This window comes from Micropterus salmoides, unplaced genomic scaffold, assembly GCF_014851395.1.
Source record: "Micropterus salmoides isolate LMB-PRFRI ecotype aquatic unplaced genomic scaffold, ASM1485139v1 Ms_hic_scaffold_6, whole genome shotgun sequence".
In the NCBI taxonomy this organism is placed as follows: domain Eukaryota; kingdom Metazoa; phylum Chordata; class Actinopteri; order Centrarchiformes; family Centrarchidae; genus Micropterus; species Micropterus salmoides.
In genome coordinates, this window is record NW_024044348.1 from 39,643 (window position 1) to 56,914 (window position 17,272).

At 41.8% G+C, this 17,272-nt stretch overlaps 1 long non-coding RNA gene across 1 annotated transcript; it reads left to right on the forward strand.

Moving 5' to 3' along the window:
• The first annotated feature begins 15,735 nt into the window (after positions 1 to 15,735).
• LOC119889923 lies at positions 15,736 to 17,126 on the forward strand. Its single transcript, XR_005442177.1, has 3 exons — positions 15,736 to 15,857; positions 16,170 to 16,233; positions 16,688 to 17,126. It is a non-coding gene; the product is annotated as an uncharacterized LOC119889923 (long non-coding RNA).
• The last annotated feature ends 146 nt before the right edge of the window (positions 17,127 to 17,272 follow it).

Genomic DNA, 17,272 nt, shown 5'->3' on the forward strand with positions numbered 1-17,272 from the left:
GTGGATGAATGATAATAAATCAGCTTTCCTGCTCAGCTTCCAGACCACAGTCTGAAGAGGAGCTGTCTGGTCGCTCTAACCGCCTTCACTTTTCTAGCAGTTGGAAATGAACAGACAGACTTGAATTAATGGACACACTGTGACCTACACTGTACATTTACTGTTACCAGGGGCGGTTTGGCCATCGGGAATTTCATGAACAACGGCTGGTCCATTTCAGGCCGAACCTGCCGGTGCTCAAGAGTTTTTAATTTTCAATTTCTTATGTTCAACTTTAAAAGATCTGCTTCCACGCCGGCCGGCCAGCTGCAGCGAACGCTGTCCATTTCTATCAGACCGGGCCAAACTAATACTTTCAACGTAGAGGGCGGATACGAGCGGCCGCTCCCAACTTGGAATGATCCTCGTTTTTGCTGAATTCTGATTGGCTCAACGGCGCCGATCAAAGGAGTTTACTTTCCATCTGGGACGAGTTTAATCTCAGTACTTTTTGTCGGGGCCCAGGGTCGTGTGATAAGCGCAACAGAGCAGGTACATATGTCCATAAGAAAGAAGTGGCGCCAAAAAAATAAGAATTTAGAAGAAAAATGTCGGCACAAGAGGCAGCTAAATGCGCCAAATAAAGCGACCTCTTCGTTGGTGGAAAGGTGCTGTGACAGACCCAGCACAGGCACAGATAAGTAATGCATTTATTATAACCTGAGATTATTTATACGGCTGGATTATATTATAAACAACAGTTGAAGGAAGAGGAGGAGCTGCAGGAGACTGAGGAGGAGGACAAAGGAACCAGAAACAGTGGCAGGTACAGGGCCTGTGCAGGGCTGGGTCGGCAATCATCCATAGATAGAATTAGAGAATGGATTATTATTAGTTATATTTATTACTGATGTTCTTCTCATGCATATGTAGCTGTATAATCAGCACAAGCAGAGTCGGGGTCCAGCACAGGGGAGCTGAGCCAGGGAGAGGCCAACCCAGAGCTGAAGCTGCTCTACTTTATGAGACTGCATTGTAGATTTTGATTATTTTAACCTATTTTAGTGTTCTGACTGACTCAGGCTGCCTGACCTGGTCTTCCTCAGTGCAGTGGTGCCAAATACAAACTTAACAGGCAGGTGTCATAAAAGTTTCTTGAAGGTCTTCGTCATAATGAAATTACAACACTATTTATTAAAATAACTGCAGAAAATCTTTCTCTGCGCCCCCACACAGCGCTCACATAAAAGGCCTCTCCGTCTCAAAGTCCCGGGCTGAATTTCAGTCCCAGTACATCCCTGACTGTTACTACACTACCGTCCACCTCCAACCCCCTAGAAACCACCTACATAGTGTTTCCCAAACCCTGACTAAGATTTATGGTCACCAGCTGAAGACAATGTTTCACTCACCTCTTCAGGTTGAAATGTGAAGACAGGTAGATGTGATCAGTCACGGCCATTGAAGGTTTGAGTGTAGGTCTCTCTACATCTCTGAATATCAGCGACCTCATAAGTTTCTAACATGTTGGTGGTCGCATCTATGCAGACGTCCGTGCTCGGCCTACAGTGTGAGCTGTTTCTCATGTTTTTGGTCTCTGTGTAATCAGAACCTTTCATTGGGGGAGCTAATCAACTCAGCTGCTACAAACACCATCAGATAGTGAAAGACGAGCATCTGACTGGAGTGCTGGATTCAGTCTGAAGTTTGTTTTGAAGTGCTGAACAGTAGCCAACGGCAGGACTGGTGAAATCTTTCGCTTCCCTTCGTTCGCTTTAATTTTAATGATGCTCTTCCTCAAGCTTAAGTAAAGTCTTCCACAGTGGGCGCTGGAGCCAGAGAGGGTTTACAACTCCTTTGAAATCAGATGTAAGTATATATTTAATTTTGCTGCTGGATGGCTGCAGGCACACGCAGACACTGAGATTAATTGGCACAGCATTACGTGCCCTTATAATGTTGCTGCACCTTCGTTATCTGCAGAGTGAAATAAAACTTTGTTTAAAAGACGGAGCTCCTCTGTGAGTTTTCTGCACTACTTACCTGAAAGTTTCTTGACTTTCTCCCCACTTGTCAGATCTCAGAGCGTCAGCAGCAGCGCACTGTGGAGAGTGATGATTCCCTCGGTAAACTTCCAGCGGATGACTTTCTATCTGGAATGTAAATAAGTTGGTGTGAAATAAATAATGTGTACAAGTTTATCTCATAAATGCAGCCGGGAGATTTGCATACTCGCAGGCCGCAATTCACTGAGGCGTTTCACCTCGTAATCAAACTCTTCTCTCTTTGTTCCCAAATATGTTCAATAAAAGATTCCACAAAGGGTACATATGTTTGGCTGTTTGCCTCTCTTGCTTCATCTTTGTATGTTAATGGGGAGAAAAGTACACTTTACAAAGGTTTGTCGTTTTCCGGCAGCACTCGGTGACATCTCTGGGACGCGTCAGCCTTTCAGCCGGATCCTGTTTCAGCAGCAGCAGCAGCAGCAGGGACGACGCGGGGCAGAAAGAGATGAAATATTTATGCTAATTGTTGCAAAACTTCCCACAAAAGACGACAAGAGGCATGTGATGAGGAGCTGTCAAGCCGTGCTGTCATAATGACGAGCTTGAAACCCGCGGTGGAGCAGAAATCAAAGGCTCGTGCACGCAGCGCTCGGGTCCCGGTCGGGGCGCGCAGAAGGTCGGAGCCCCTTTAAAAGTATTTATAATGAAGGGCTGGCATCAGGAGCACGTCAGGGCGAATTAGCAGACACGGGCGTCACCGCGCTGATTCCACCCTGCAGGCTAACTCGGCTTCTACCTGACTCGTCAATCTCTCTCCGCGTCTGTCTGCGTCTCAGTCAAGAAGCCAAGGCCTGACATGAAAGCCAGGATGCAGGCCTGATAAACTTTGCATATTCCCCAAGAACAAGAGCAGAAGAAAAAGAAATGGCAAGATTAAACATGTGCAACTCAGTAGGCGGGCATAAATAAAAATGTTAAAGTTCCAGCGCCTGGCTTCATTTGCATTTGGCTTTGGAGAGCAGAATGAAAGGCGGCAGAGTCACAGAGAACAAGTGTGAAAATCTTGTCTTTGTTTTGACTCACAAACAAAAGTGTTTTTGGTTTGCTGCTTTTTCTTCATGTGTGTAATGATGATTCAACAAGCTGCGGCTTTCATGGATCCTGTTCAGCAGGAAATATTTGTTGTGTTATCCGCCTGTGTCAGTTTTTAGTTTTCTGCTTTCTCTTTTGTAACGGGGAGGGGGGGGGGGAGCGGAGCATTAGTCTGCGTTTAGCCAGAGGAAATGTGCCGTCGCGGGGCTCGTTCCTCGGGCGGCACTTTGATGAAAGGCCCAGTGGAAGAGCCTCCTTAAGGGCGAAGAGGGAAAGGCGCTTGATCTCTGCGCTTAATTAGAGGCCCGCTTCTTAATTGTTCATTTTACAGAAAGGGGGGGGGGGGTGCATGTGGCAGCCTGGTGTGCTCATCATAATTCATGACTTGAAGCCTTGATTTGAGCTGAAAAGCCACTAAATGGTTTTACTGGTGAAATCTGTTGGTTTGCATTATGCATGAATGAAATATCTTTGTATCTTTTGAATTTTCAAACTGATGCTGCTTCCTGGAGGATCTTTGGTGTCACCAGCTGAAGGAACGGATGTGTCAGGGGATATGTGTTTTTTTTTAATGCCCTGATGAAGTCCAGTTCTTTGCTGTTGAGGAAATTGTTGCTCGGTGAGTAAGCACTGAGCTGGTTAACAAAATAATTGCTCTGTGGCTCTGCTGATTGGTCGCAGGCGGAGGCGACATCGGCCTGTGGCAAATGAGTCGCAAGACAGAAGACAGATTCTGTGTCTTGAAAAAGAAACCAGAGACCTTTTGGTCCCTGAGAGAAACAAGAGAGATCGTCCTGATCTGTTTCTGCTCATCACCATTAAAACAAAACCTGAGGCGGGACGGAGCGGCGGGACGGGGAGGTAACCCGGGGTGAGGCTGAGGAGGGGGGACGCCCACCACCCACCATCCCCTCCGGGGATTCTCCGGAGGGGGCTGCTGGAAAATGTTTGGGGGTTACAAGATGATTTATTTGATAAAAAAGGAATGAATATATTTAGTTTTTAGAAATGGAGAATGATTTTCTTACTACTCACTCATTCTTTGTTTTTAAAGGATAGGAAATTATATTTATATTTTAGTTACTAAAACTCAGGGACAGACCCAAACCAACAACAGTCCTGTCTGACTTCCCGTCTGTGGCTCTGAGCTCCGAGCCCATTGGTTCCTCCTGAAGACATACATCTTTAAAATGTTTAAAAGGCTCAGTAATTTCCTCAAACAGCTGCTCGCTGTAGTTTCTATCAGACAAACAGGAGGAAATAGTGCATTTAATGGGGACTACTTTCAGCGGCGGATGAATCCACATGTGGGCCTGTAGTGAGTGTGTGGGGCATCAGGACGGTGTCGGTGGGACGGAGTCGGGATAAACTGCAGTGTGTGAGTTCATGGTGACGGAGGAACATGTGACCCAGCGCAGCAGAGAGGCTCACTGGTGGTTTCTATGGTTCAGAGGAAGAAAAGAAACGTCTCGTTAGGAGAGACGTTCGCTGAGATTAAATGACCTGAACTTTAGCGTGACTCGAACTCAGCAGAGAGACTTTAGTCCAGAGCGCTTCACATGGCCCTCCATTAATTTTGTTTCCTTACATTGGTCTCATTGTACAATAGATTTTAGGAGCTTGCTCAGTTGCTCCTGGACAATATTCTGAACTTTGATCAAACTTTGTCACGTCCCAGACCCAGTTCACTGTACTCTGTCGGTACAGTAAGGAATAGTACAAGTTTAAAGCACTCATAATTGCTAGATAAGCCATTGCAGGTAGCAAAGATGCTACACAGCGCTAAGTACTATTTTTTAGATGCTAACTGAAAACTAACTTTAAGCTTTTGTCCTATAGAGGCCCTGGTCCCCTCAGAAATGCCATTGTCTGTGGGGTTTTGAATGTTTTTTAACATATTTTACCTTGATTCTTTTATATTTTAGTTTTGCCTCACATCTTTAAGGACATTAAGCAATATTTAAAATTTATTCAATTTCACTTTATTAATTTATGGTTTTTATTCATTTCTGTTTGTTGGTTTTCGGGAGTGTTCTCCACCGGTCGCTTTCATATTGCCTCTGTTTTGCACCCATGAAGTCCTCTAATTTTATTAAGTAACTGTTGTGGATCAGCTGTTGAACAGACAAATCTAATTAAAACGGTTTGCTCCTTTTTGCAAATTTAATAACTAAAGAATGGTTGAGGTATTTAATTTGATGAAACAGCTGGCAGCAGTTTTATTTGTCAATAAGTCACAACAAAATAATTTCATGATGAATTAAAATTATTCAGAAATATTTTTATTGGCACATGAGGAATTTGCTTTGGTATTTTGGGGCATAAAGTCAAAATAAACAAGGTAAGAAAAAAAGTATTCATCATCATAACAATCATAAACAGAAATTCACAATGCATAAATTACATATTTAGGAATAAATAAAAAGGGTTGAACATGATCACCACTGTATTATAAATCGTTTTATTTGGGCTAACCTGTGGACATCGACTGAAATAACCAAATGAGCAGCATTCGCTGCACCATCTTTAAAAAGCTCTCGTCTTCACAGCTCGGAGGTTAATTAACCAGCGGCAGGATCACAGAGCAGCAAAAACCTCCAGACATTAAATATCATCTGTCACCAGCAAATATACTTTTGAAAAAGACATATTTTTGAAATGTCCCCGTGACATTTGACACGACTTCAGAAACACTTGAGATTGTAAGGCGGATTAGTCTTAAACTCAGAACTCTCTGTTGTTGTATGTAATAGATTCTTCCCTCCTGGCTTCACCTTCAGAGGCCGGCGGTCAGAGGAGGAAGATGGCGGCTGACGAGCGCCGATCGGCAATAGAGCGGCGGCTGTAATTAACTCGTCCGTCTGCGGCTCAACGAGGAAGGAGAGGCTGACATTTGGTTCATGTTGGAGTGGCCGTCGTGGTGATTTCCGCTTGCCGTCTGAAGGTCCGGGGAGTGTGGGAGAGAGAGAGGGGGATGATGGGATTGAAAAGGAAGGCTGGCGATGGGATTATGGGAGCGTGACAATTGAGGATTAGCTCTGCTTTAAACAAATAACACTCGTGCAGGTCAGCAGATCAACACTCAGTGTGGAGAGCTGAAAGAAGAGCTGCTGCTGAAGACATTATCAATCCATCCATCTGTCTGTGTGTTTATCTGTTTCTAAAAAACTAGACGTGGTAACGTTTCATGCAACGGTCTCTAAAGTCCTGCCTCCACCAGCTAACTGGTGCAAAGTTTGATCTGTTATAGAAAGCTTAAAAGAGGAATTTGCTTTAAAAAAACATTAAATAGTTTTAATAGCGTCATCTTCAGGTCAACATTTGAATGTGTCACATACTTTAGTTTATGACCAAACAACTGCAGAACGAATGTCATTTCCATCAGCTGTACACTGTGCTTACTGCTAATTAACATGTTAGCATGCAAAACTAAAATGGTGAACATGGTAAACATTAGAAACATGTTAGCACTCAGCTCAAAGCAACACTGTGACTAAGCCAAATGATTTGATATATATAAGTAGCACGCCACTTTTAACCACTTAACGCTGATTGTCGTGAATTTGCATCACACCGCTTCCATTCAGACTGTAGCCAAGATAGCAAACGTAATCCCCCAATGCCAGTTTGTGAATAAATTAGATACATACCTGGGAACCTTTTGCAAGCATCCATTTATGCCTGTTGTCGCTTATTTGCCTCATACATACATTTATATCTATATAGCTATAGACAAATTAATAATCACCACTTAATTTAGCATCAGCTTAACAAAAACAACAAATTAAATTTTTATATAATTATGAATATAATTGTAAGTGCATTCAGGCATCAAGGGTTTAAAAGACATTTCACATGCACTGTCAACATTATAAGTTTTTGCGTGTGATTTAACACTCCTTAGTCCTCATAGACCACAGAAACACAAACGTTAGCTACACACTACTCATAACATCATTGCTTGAGTTATAATAACGACATCACTTAACTTACGTAACTTCTAAAAACATAAATCTTATCTTTAAAAAAAAAAAAATTGTTCTACACAGGAACCCAACGCCAGTCTCGTGGGTCAAGGTCTGGTTTATTTGCCTTCCAACCACCACATCCACTTCCTTACTCAGACTTTCCCTACACCTGTTTTTTTTCCGTTGTGACAGTTGGCGTAAAATGGCACGCCTTTTCTGCTTCAGGGTGTCCTCACTTTTGTTGCCAGCGGTTTAGACATTGTGTGATGTGATTGTGATGTGTTATTTTGAGGGGACAGCAAATTTACACTGTTATACAAGCTGCACACTCACTACTTTACATTGTAGCAAAGTGTCATTTCTTCAGTGTTGTCACATGAACATATATAATCAAATGTTTACAAAAATGTGTGGGGTGTACTCACTTTTGGGAGATACTGTAATTCAGTAGAGACTAAATGCTACCAAGCAAAAAATGCATTAATACCACTTGGAATGAAATCGGCGTGTTCATTCATACGGCCTGAGCTTCACAGAGCAGCTAGCTTGGCTGTAATCTTAGTCTGGTTTCTACATGATACACCTGCACTATACAGTGCACACCTGTGGTACTAGTTGGTATGGAAATTATGAATGCATGTAGATATATTTAACAGCTGAAATATAACCTGTGTCACAGCCTTCCTTTAATAGCTTCCTGTAATATTTTGTTCAGTGTTAAAAAGCCTCTCTGCAGCTCTGCAACGGTCACGATACTGAAGTTCAAAAGGAGTTTTCAACCAACAGCAGCTGAACACAGCAGCATGCAGCCGCCCAGAAAACAGGGTTTTATTAAAATATGTTTGATTTGTATTTTTATTTAAGTAGTAAAGAGTCTAAACAGCCTCAAAATGCTGTTTGAAATAAAATATCTTATGGAAAGAAGTTAACCACAGAAACTTATTCTGTTGGACTCAGTAATGATGGAGGCAGCTGCAGTCTTCACATGTTCAGATTCAGTCTGTGTGAATCCCGTCAGGTGAAGTTTCACCAGCTGTCGGCACGTCCACCCTTCAGCTCCCGCTCACCGCGTTTTAATGAAAAGACAGAGTGAGACATCCTCCTGAATAAAATCAACTTCAAAGCTTCTGTTTCTGAAGTAAAGCTTCACTTCTCTCTTTGTTACTGAGGCGGAGAGACAGCTGACGCGTCTGCCTGTCAAACAGGAGACGACATAAAAAGGGTTAAGTGCTAAAATCAAACCATGATCTCTCTCCTCCCACGTACCTGCAGCTGGCAGCGAAGTCCATCTGAAGAATTTGATCAAACGGACTAAAAACCGTCCATCTGTCTGTGCAGCACTTTAAAACATCTGCTGCTCAGATTTTCATCAGATGTCCTGATCTCATTCCTGCTCCCAGAGGATCAACTCTTTAGATTTTAACGACCTCCTGACCTTTTCTTTAGCGCCACCCTCAGGACAAACTTTACATTTTAATATCCACTACTTATAAGACGCTAAGGGCGTGTTCAACTCAGTATTTGAAATTTATTATATTAAATATCAGAAAAACAGGACAGCCCGTTATAATGTCAGTAACATCTGTTCTCCATAAAAACATATTAAATAGGTCATACAGCAGTTTATGTTAGTTCACCAGTTTGCAGATGACACCACCCTCATTGGTCTCATCTCTGGTGGGGATGAGTCCGCCTACAGGTGGGAGATCGACCATCTGGTGACCTGGTGCAGCCAGAACAGTCTGGATGTCAACGCTCTGAAGACCGTGGAGATGGTCGTGGACTTCAGAAAGAGCCCAGCCCCACCCTCCCCTGTCACCACTGTGGACTCCTTCCGCTTCCTGGGCACCATCATCTCCCAGGACCTCAATTGGGAGCTGAACATCACCTCCCTCCCCAAGAAGGCCCAGCAGAGGATGTACTTCCTGCAGCAGCTGAAGAAGTTCAGCTGACAAAGACAATGATGGTGCACTTCTACACCTTCTCTTCAGGACCTGAAGGTGATTGGTTGCAATCTTCCATCACTTGTACGCCTCCAGGACTGAGGCGAGCAGGAAAGATTGCATCTGACTCCTCCCACCCTGGACACAAACTGTTTCAGACTCTCCCCTCTGGCAGGAGGCTGCGGTCCATCAGGACCAAAACCTCTCGCCACAAAAACGGCTTCTTCCCGTCTGCAGCCTCATTACCAAGACCCGGGTCCCCCACTGACACTCCCCCCTTGCAAATGATACACATATGCACATGTAAATATTATTTCATTTCATATCATGCACAAACGTGGCACATTACACATATTTGTTATTAACTGTTAATCTTTGTTGTTATATATTTTTATATTGTCAATTTATATATTTCATTGCAATAAATCTGCACAACACAAACCCAGAATAATGCTCATGTAAATATCTGCGATGTTGTTCTTTCTCTGCAAATAGTTGTATTATTTTTCACAATTCTTTTTAACATTTTGATATAACTTGCATTGTCTATTCCATATTTATATATTTCTGCATCTGTTTATGTCAACTGTATGTTTATCTGCGTGTAGCACTTTATCACCAAAGCAAATTCCTCGTACGTGTAAAACACTGCTTGGCAATAAAGCTCCTTCTGATCCTGATTCTGATGAATGACTTCACACACACACAGATGATGCCACCAGCTTCGTCTTCAGGTTTAGCTGGACCTCCTCACAGAGCTGCCCGTCGCCTCGGGCTGCAGACAGACTGATGGAAGGACGGTTGGCCTTCAGCGGCGCTCTACAAGCAGACAGACACTAAGTTTGGACGGAGAAATGCTGCTCTGCCTACAGCTGACAGGGCGGACCTTCAGGCTCTGAACCTTCTGGGAAAATGTATAAAGGTTGGTATTCAGGTTGGTTTGCATCAATATTGGCGTATTTTTTCAACTTAAATGCATTACATGCACTGACAGCTCAACATAGAAATGATCACAACAATCACCTTAATTAAAATCTGAAAGAGACGTTAGTCGCTGTTTAGTCAGTAGACAAGTCAAGAGGGTCAGGAGGCATACCCGAACCCAGGAAGTGGATCATGGTCACAACCCCTTTTCTCACAAGCAATAAAAAAGTGATTCATTTCCTTATAAAAACTACATATAGCCCCTTTAAATGATCCTTCACAGAGAGGGCTGGAGGAGACAGGAAGTAACACCAACACGAGCTGTCAGGACCGCCTTCCTCTCAACTGTTTAACAAATCGCCATGTGGTTCAGTAATGCCGTCCCAGCATGCTTTGCACCTTCAGGGGAGGAGAGAGAGAAGTACTGCAGCGTCTCCCCTCTTTATGATGATCAGGTGAATGTGTCCACTCATAAATCTTTCACCAAACAGTCTTTTCTCTCCCCGCACCATATTTAATCTTTTATTGGTGATAAACATAAAAGCTGCACAATAGGCTAATGTTCTCATCAATATTATTACTAAATGATAATAAATTTGAAGAGGCTGTTACACTCAGAGTCTGGAATAAAGGACTGTACTTGTTACAGTCGATGGTTTCACACTTCAGAGAGACGCAAACTTCGCTAATCAATAAACCAATCACAGCCTGGTATAGAGTATGATGAGCTGGATACCATACTGTGCCAGACAGATTTTACTTTAACAAGAGAGTATTAAAATACTCCTTTGTCTGTTTTATTATTTATTTAATTATGTATTGATTTGTCACCGGGCTGGACAGGGGGGCAGACACGGGGATGGGGGGGCACAAACAGACATCACAGAGAAAGGACAACACCTGCAAGAGAAGGGGGATGGAAGGTGGGGACAACAAGGAAAAGCAGAGGGAAACACCAACTGCAGAAAGCAACGAAACCTGGAAGAGAACAGAGAGGGGGGCTTGGGGAGGAGAAAAACAACAACAAACAAACACAAACAAAAACAAGTCCAGTTGTAAACTTGTAAATGCACATTGTCTCTCTGAAGTGAAAACCTTGTATCTCCAGTATCTGTGATCTTTATGCATTCAGATTAACATTCACATATGGACGTTTTGTCAGACCCCTTGGTGTTGCCTTTAAATGCCCTGGGGACCCTTTACCGTTGTTTTTTAATGTTACATCTCCGCGGTCAAGTTAGCAACAGTAAATATGTAGCTAACATACAGTTTGACTTTCAAAATAAAAGTTTGTTAATGTTGCAAAACATCGCCATTTTCATATGGCACAATGTTACCTTTGTGAAACGTCGCGCTTTGGTTCAGTTTAGCATCAGAAGTACTTCATTGTTACGTACGGTTGTTAACTTGCGTCACTTGCATAACTTACACACCTTATATAAAAACATTCAACGTTGACTTTGGGTTTATCTCAGGAAACAAACACCAACCGGTCTCCTCGTTTAAGTCCGGTTTCTGGCCCTTTGTCCACCTCTTTACTAGGACCTTTCTGTTAAATATCCCACACCTACCTTTAGCATTCATAAATGACGCTACAGGGCTTCCCCCAGTGTGTTGCACGGTTAAAGTGCAGCAGATCACATTTGACCACCAGGGGGCAGAAAGCTTTTTTCACTGAGTTTAGTTAGAAAGTGAAAAAAGTGTGTTTAAATAAAAATTTGAGCTTTTTCAGAACAAAGAAAGGGTCCAACTGTCAGTTAGTGGAGCTGAGATATTAGTCTGTGGTGGAACAGCAAGTTTCATGTTCGGGCCCTCATAACATGTTTTGCTGTTGAATGTGTTTAAAAAGCCTACAGAGGATTAAAAGTTGTGTAGAGCTGCAGAGTTGGTGATAATTCTCACTCTTGTTGTTAAAATCAAAATATTGATTAGTGAACTTTCCATTCACTGCTCGCTCTCTCTCCTCAGTCTGAACCTCCTCTCTCTGTATAAACAGCACAATATCTATGAAAGCTGTTTCTTTTCTGCTTTTTTTCTGCGGGAGAAATGCAAATTAGCGACTGTTGCTGGAGGTAAAATTAGCATCTTTAATTAAAAAATTAGCAGCAAACAAACAATACAAAACATACGAACGATTAAAGGAAAAACAACCTGGAGCAGCAGCAGAGGAATCTTTTTATCCTACTTCCACTGGATTTAATTACCAAACATGAATTCATGTGAGATTACACACATCACAAATATGTGTCTATGTGAGTCTGCTGGGGAGTAATTAATAACCAATATTTTCACATCAAATACTGACTTTGATCCAACAAACACTGATCCATCCTCAGGAGAGAGCTGCAGCTCAGAAATACCAAACTTTATCACGAAAGTGGGATTTTTACTCCATCATTTAAATGTTTTCACTTGCAGAAGTTAATTCTCACCACCAGCCCGACAAAGACCTTAATTAATGACATTAATTCACGTTTCATTGTTGTAAATTTATAGAACTTATTTGGAAGAGAAAACAAAGACGGACTGTAGAAATATTACAGAAACTTGAAGATCTGAAGTTTGAGAAGTGACTTTTAATCATTAAGAATAATTAAGTTTACTCTGATAGAAGTTTATTGGGCTTGACACTGAAGTTAAAAGGTATTTCGCAGTCGCAGCCTTTTTGTCTTTGATGTCTGAAGTTCTTTCAGTTCATCCTGAGAGGAGCAAGAAGGTCTGAAGCTCGTTTCATCTCCATCCAACAGCTGCTCAGACATTTCAGTCTGAACCAAAGAAGACGGATGTGATTTCAGCCGGTTTCAGCCACTGTGTGTAAAACGTGACTTCGACTTAAAAAAATCTGTTTTAACTGGTGACAAAGTTGAATTTAATCAGAATCAGACTCAGTAGGAGCTTTATTGCCAAGTAGGGTTTTACACATACGAGGAATTTGCTTTGGTGATGAGGTGCTACAGGCAGACAAACATACAGCTGACATAAATAAATCTAGAAATATATAAATGTGGAATCAGCAAATGCAAATTATATAAGAATTATAAAAGAATAGATAAAAATAATACAACTATGTGCAGAGAAAGAACAACGTTATTTACATGTGCATTACTCCGGTTTGTGCAAGGGAAGAGAATATTGTGAACATAATATATAAATTAACAAAATATAACAATATAGAATTACAATGATTAACAATAAACAACAAATCAGATAGTGAGAGTGAAAGTGAAAGTAAAAACAAATTAATTTTACTGTTATTGCATTCGAGGCGTTATTTCACTTTATTACTACTTTGACTTGAGTCTGCAGACGTCTGACTGAACAGCGAGCGCTTGTTTTCTGTCCTGTCAGTAAAAAGGTGTAAAACTCTGAACACTCAAACTGAATCTCTTCTTTTCCTTCATGTAGCAGCTGAAAGCTCGGTGAGTCTCTGCTGCCCTCTGCTGCGCGTTTCATCGAACAGCAAACAGGTGAAAACTTTTGTCACAAGCTCTGGAAATAAACTTATTTTTACTTTTATATAATATATTAAATGTATTATTTATTAGTTTAAGTTGAATTTGTAGTCAGCTTCAGATAAACTACCTGATTGTTTCTGACTCCCTGAAACAGCTGTTTTCAATTCAGTTTTAGGTCAGTCTCAGTGAAAGTACCTGAAGCAGTTTTATATATGTTTAAGTTTCAGATACATATTCCAAAACAAGACAATCAGAAGACGTCACTTTGGGTTTCCTGACATTTAATACATCAAATGATTAACTGTGAAAATAGTCTGCACATCAGTCAAGAGTTAAAATAAAAATTTAACACACTTCCACAGGACCAAGCTGCATTTTATTGTGATTAATTAATTTGATCAATCACAAATTCTGAGTTATAAAACACATAAAATCTGGAACATTGACTGATCTTTAAAAGACAACCAAATAACTCAGTAAAGCACTGACACCTGTGAAGCTGGAATTTACTTTTTATTACTTCATGATATTTGGGAACAGGTTTGTATCGAGGATAGTATTTATATAATTAAATGTACAGCAGCGTACTGCTTCCATGTCAAGTTTTGTTCAGACAGCCTGAAATCACAAAGACAGGCAGGAAGTAGATGTTGACCAACACAGTAAAGTTACCGTGTGGATAGTCAGGGTGACAAAATTGTAAAATCTTAAAATCAATTCTAAAGCGAACAGGGAACCTTACAACGCAATCTCGCTGAAATGTACAATCTGAATGTGCAGTTGAATGACAATAAAGGCTTTCTAAGCCAACTTTAGCAGACAGGGGACCAAGGTTATTATCACTGCTGAACAATATGATTTCTGAGATCTGACATCAGCAGGTTTCGGGGGAAGATCTATCTGTGAGTCGTCTGCATAGAAATGACCTTGTGACGTTGAAGTACTTAGTGAAGCATGATTTTTGTATATATTATATCAGGCAGCAGGTGAACATCGGTGTCCTCAGCAAGGAAAGCAGGAAAAAGGAGGATTTGAGCAACTTTGACAAGGGCCGTACTGTGATGGCTAGACGACTGGGTCAGAGCATCTCCAAATTGCAGCTCTTGTGGGGTGTTCCCGGTCTGCAGGGGTCAGTACCTATCAGAAGTTGTCCAAGGAATGAAAAGCGGTGAACCGGCGACAGGGTCATGTGCAGCCAAGGATCACTGATGCACGTGGGGAGCGAAGGCTGGCCCGTGTGGTTTGATCCAACACATGAGCTACCGCAGGTGAGTGTTGACTGAGCATTGCAGTTTTTGAATATGGGGATCTCAATCCAATCGAGCATCTGTGGGATGTAACAAGTCTGATCCATGGAGGCCCCACCTCGCAACTTTGTTTTGCTGGCAACAGGGGGATCGGATATTAGCCAACATACACACTATTATAATAGTAATAATAATAATACATTTTATTTATAATGCATTTTACATTTAAGACAAACCTCAAAGTGCTACAGGTCAGATCATAAAAGCAAGGAAAAAACATCAGTGTAAAATATAGATAAATAGTGCAACAATGTTATTGTGCAAGGTTAAAACTCATAAGTTCTGCTAAAAAGAAATGTTTTTAGTCCTTTTTTAAAAGTTTCAATAGTCTGCGGTGCCCTCAGATGGTCAGGGAGGGCAGAGCAGAAGGCACGATCACCCATGGTTTTGAGCTTAGTTCTGGGGAGTAGGAGACGGTTTGAGTTTTTTGATACTGATATGTCTGCAATAAATTAATACCAGCCTGCCTGATGTATTGGGACAGTTCTAATGACAGTTTTAAAGGAAGAAAATAAAGAATTAAATACGAAAATACATAAGGAAGCAAATAAGAAAAAGTGAGAAAACTATTTTTGACTAAACTACAACTGAGTAAATTATATTGGAAGAAGAAGACATTTTATTGTCACATACATGTTACGAAATTCATTCTCTGCATTTAACCCATCCCTCGAGGGAGCAGTGGGCAGCCGCTGTGCAGCGCCCGGGAACCAACTCCAGATCTTTACCAGTGCCCGGTCAATTGCACTGACTGAAGAACTAACATGTTTTTGATGGTGGAGGAAACCCACGCAGACACGGGGAGGACATGCAAACTCTTCTCGCTGTGAGGCCACAGTGCTATCCACTGGACCACCGTTATAGTTAGTTATATTAGTCACTTTGCACCTCTGCATAGGCCAAACATAGCATTCAAAAACCCCTGAGACCACCCCCTAGTGGACAGCTAGTGGAACTCCATAGTCTGATGTGTGACTTCTCTGATTGGGTTTCTGCAGGTTAGTCTCGTATTGACGTCAATTTGATATCTTTATTTTTAGACTCGGAGTGAAGTTATGAGGATGTGACAGCGTCCTCAGATCAAAACAGACGAGGATGACAAAGCAGCTTCTTCTCTGCCAGTGTTTCCTCTACACATGAAGGTGGAAAGTGTCTGAAAGTTTGCCCGAAGTGAGTTCAGCAGGTGAGAATCCAACAGGAGAAATCTAGATGTTAGATAATCAGGATCACTTTGGTGACATTGTGTTGTCTCACTGTTTGACTGCGCAGTTGAAATGTTTAACCTTGTTTAAACCTGTTTAATTCTTCACATTTGCACTAAGCCTTTTTATCTGAGCTAATGGAGAGGATGTTTGTGAGAATGTTATGCATGTATTAATTCAATTAAGCGCCAATTCATAATAGAAGTTATCTCGTTGCACTTTTGATTTACAGCAGGTCTAGATTTTACTCTTTCAATTATTATTATTATTATTATTATTATTATTATTAACAGAAACCCAACAATTCCCACCATGAGCAAGCACTTGGCCAGGCAAGGAGAAACCTGCATTTAACAGGTAGAAATGTTTTCAGTTTTCATGAAGAAGTTTGTTGACTGAACTCACATCATCAGTGAAAAATTTAGGGTGTGTCTGAACTGGTCCAACAGGTTGGATCTCCCTGCTGTGATGTGTTTATTCAAAATGCAACCATCTTCCAACATGCAAGCAGGACTGATTTGACTGAAAGCTCTTTTGCACGGCTCTCTGAGGTGCACCTGCTCAGTGTGTCTGAAGGTTGGAGCAGCTGATTCACTGTTCCTACAGTAACTTTTAGATAGAGGACGGAGAACTAATGTGTCCTGTGACGAGAGGCTTGTAGTAACAGAGTGCGTCTCTGCAGCAGCTGTGGACTGTGATGCATCCAGTAGAGGGAAGATCTAATGTGGCCCCTGATGTCTGTAGACTGTGGTGATAACAGTCTCTCATTAAATAGACTGAAGCATCTTCTCTCTCTGTGTTTCCTCTCCAGCTGAAGCTCAGAGTCTCTGTGACCGGATGTGGATCAGCTGAACATCCTCAGTGTTGTTGCGGTGACAGAGTGCAGCTCTGCAGCAGCTGTGGGCTCTGCTATGGATCAGAGTGAAGACAGAGAGGAGGGAGTCCCTCAGAGGTAAGATGAAGATCTCTGACTGTCCATGACGCTTCTCCATGACAGAGTTCAGCAATCAAATCACATCATTATTCACAGTCTCACTGCCACTCAGCTACTGAAAAACAGATTCCAACAATTAACAACTAACTTTCTTAATTTACACAATCCAGCGTCTGATTAGTCAGCTAATGACCTAAAACGGGATGGCATCTTTCACTCTTCCACTTCTTAGTGATTTTCTATTTACTTCTAAAAAGGTAGAAGGTAGATGTCACCATCCTCTTTGGAAAAGATAAGTGAACCAGTACACTGTCCGTGCACGACCAGCTGTTAAGAGATTTGGAAGGGAGCCTCTATCAAGCAACTCACTTCCTTGCTCGCTCACTCCCTGTGTTACGATCCTGGTCGGTGTCGGTCTGTGCTTATTTTGCTTTTGTCTTGTCTGCTTTATGTTTCTGTGTC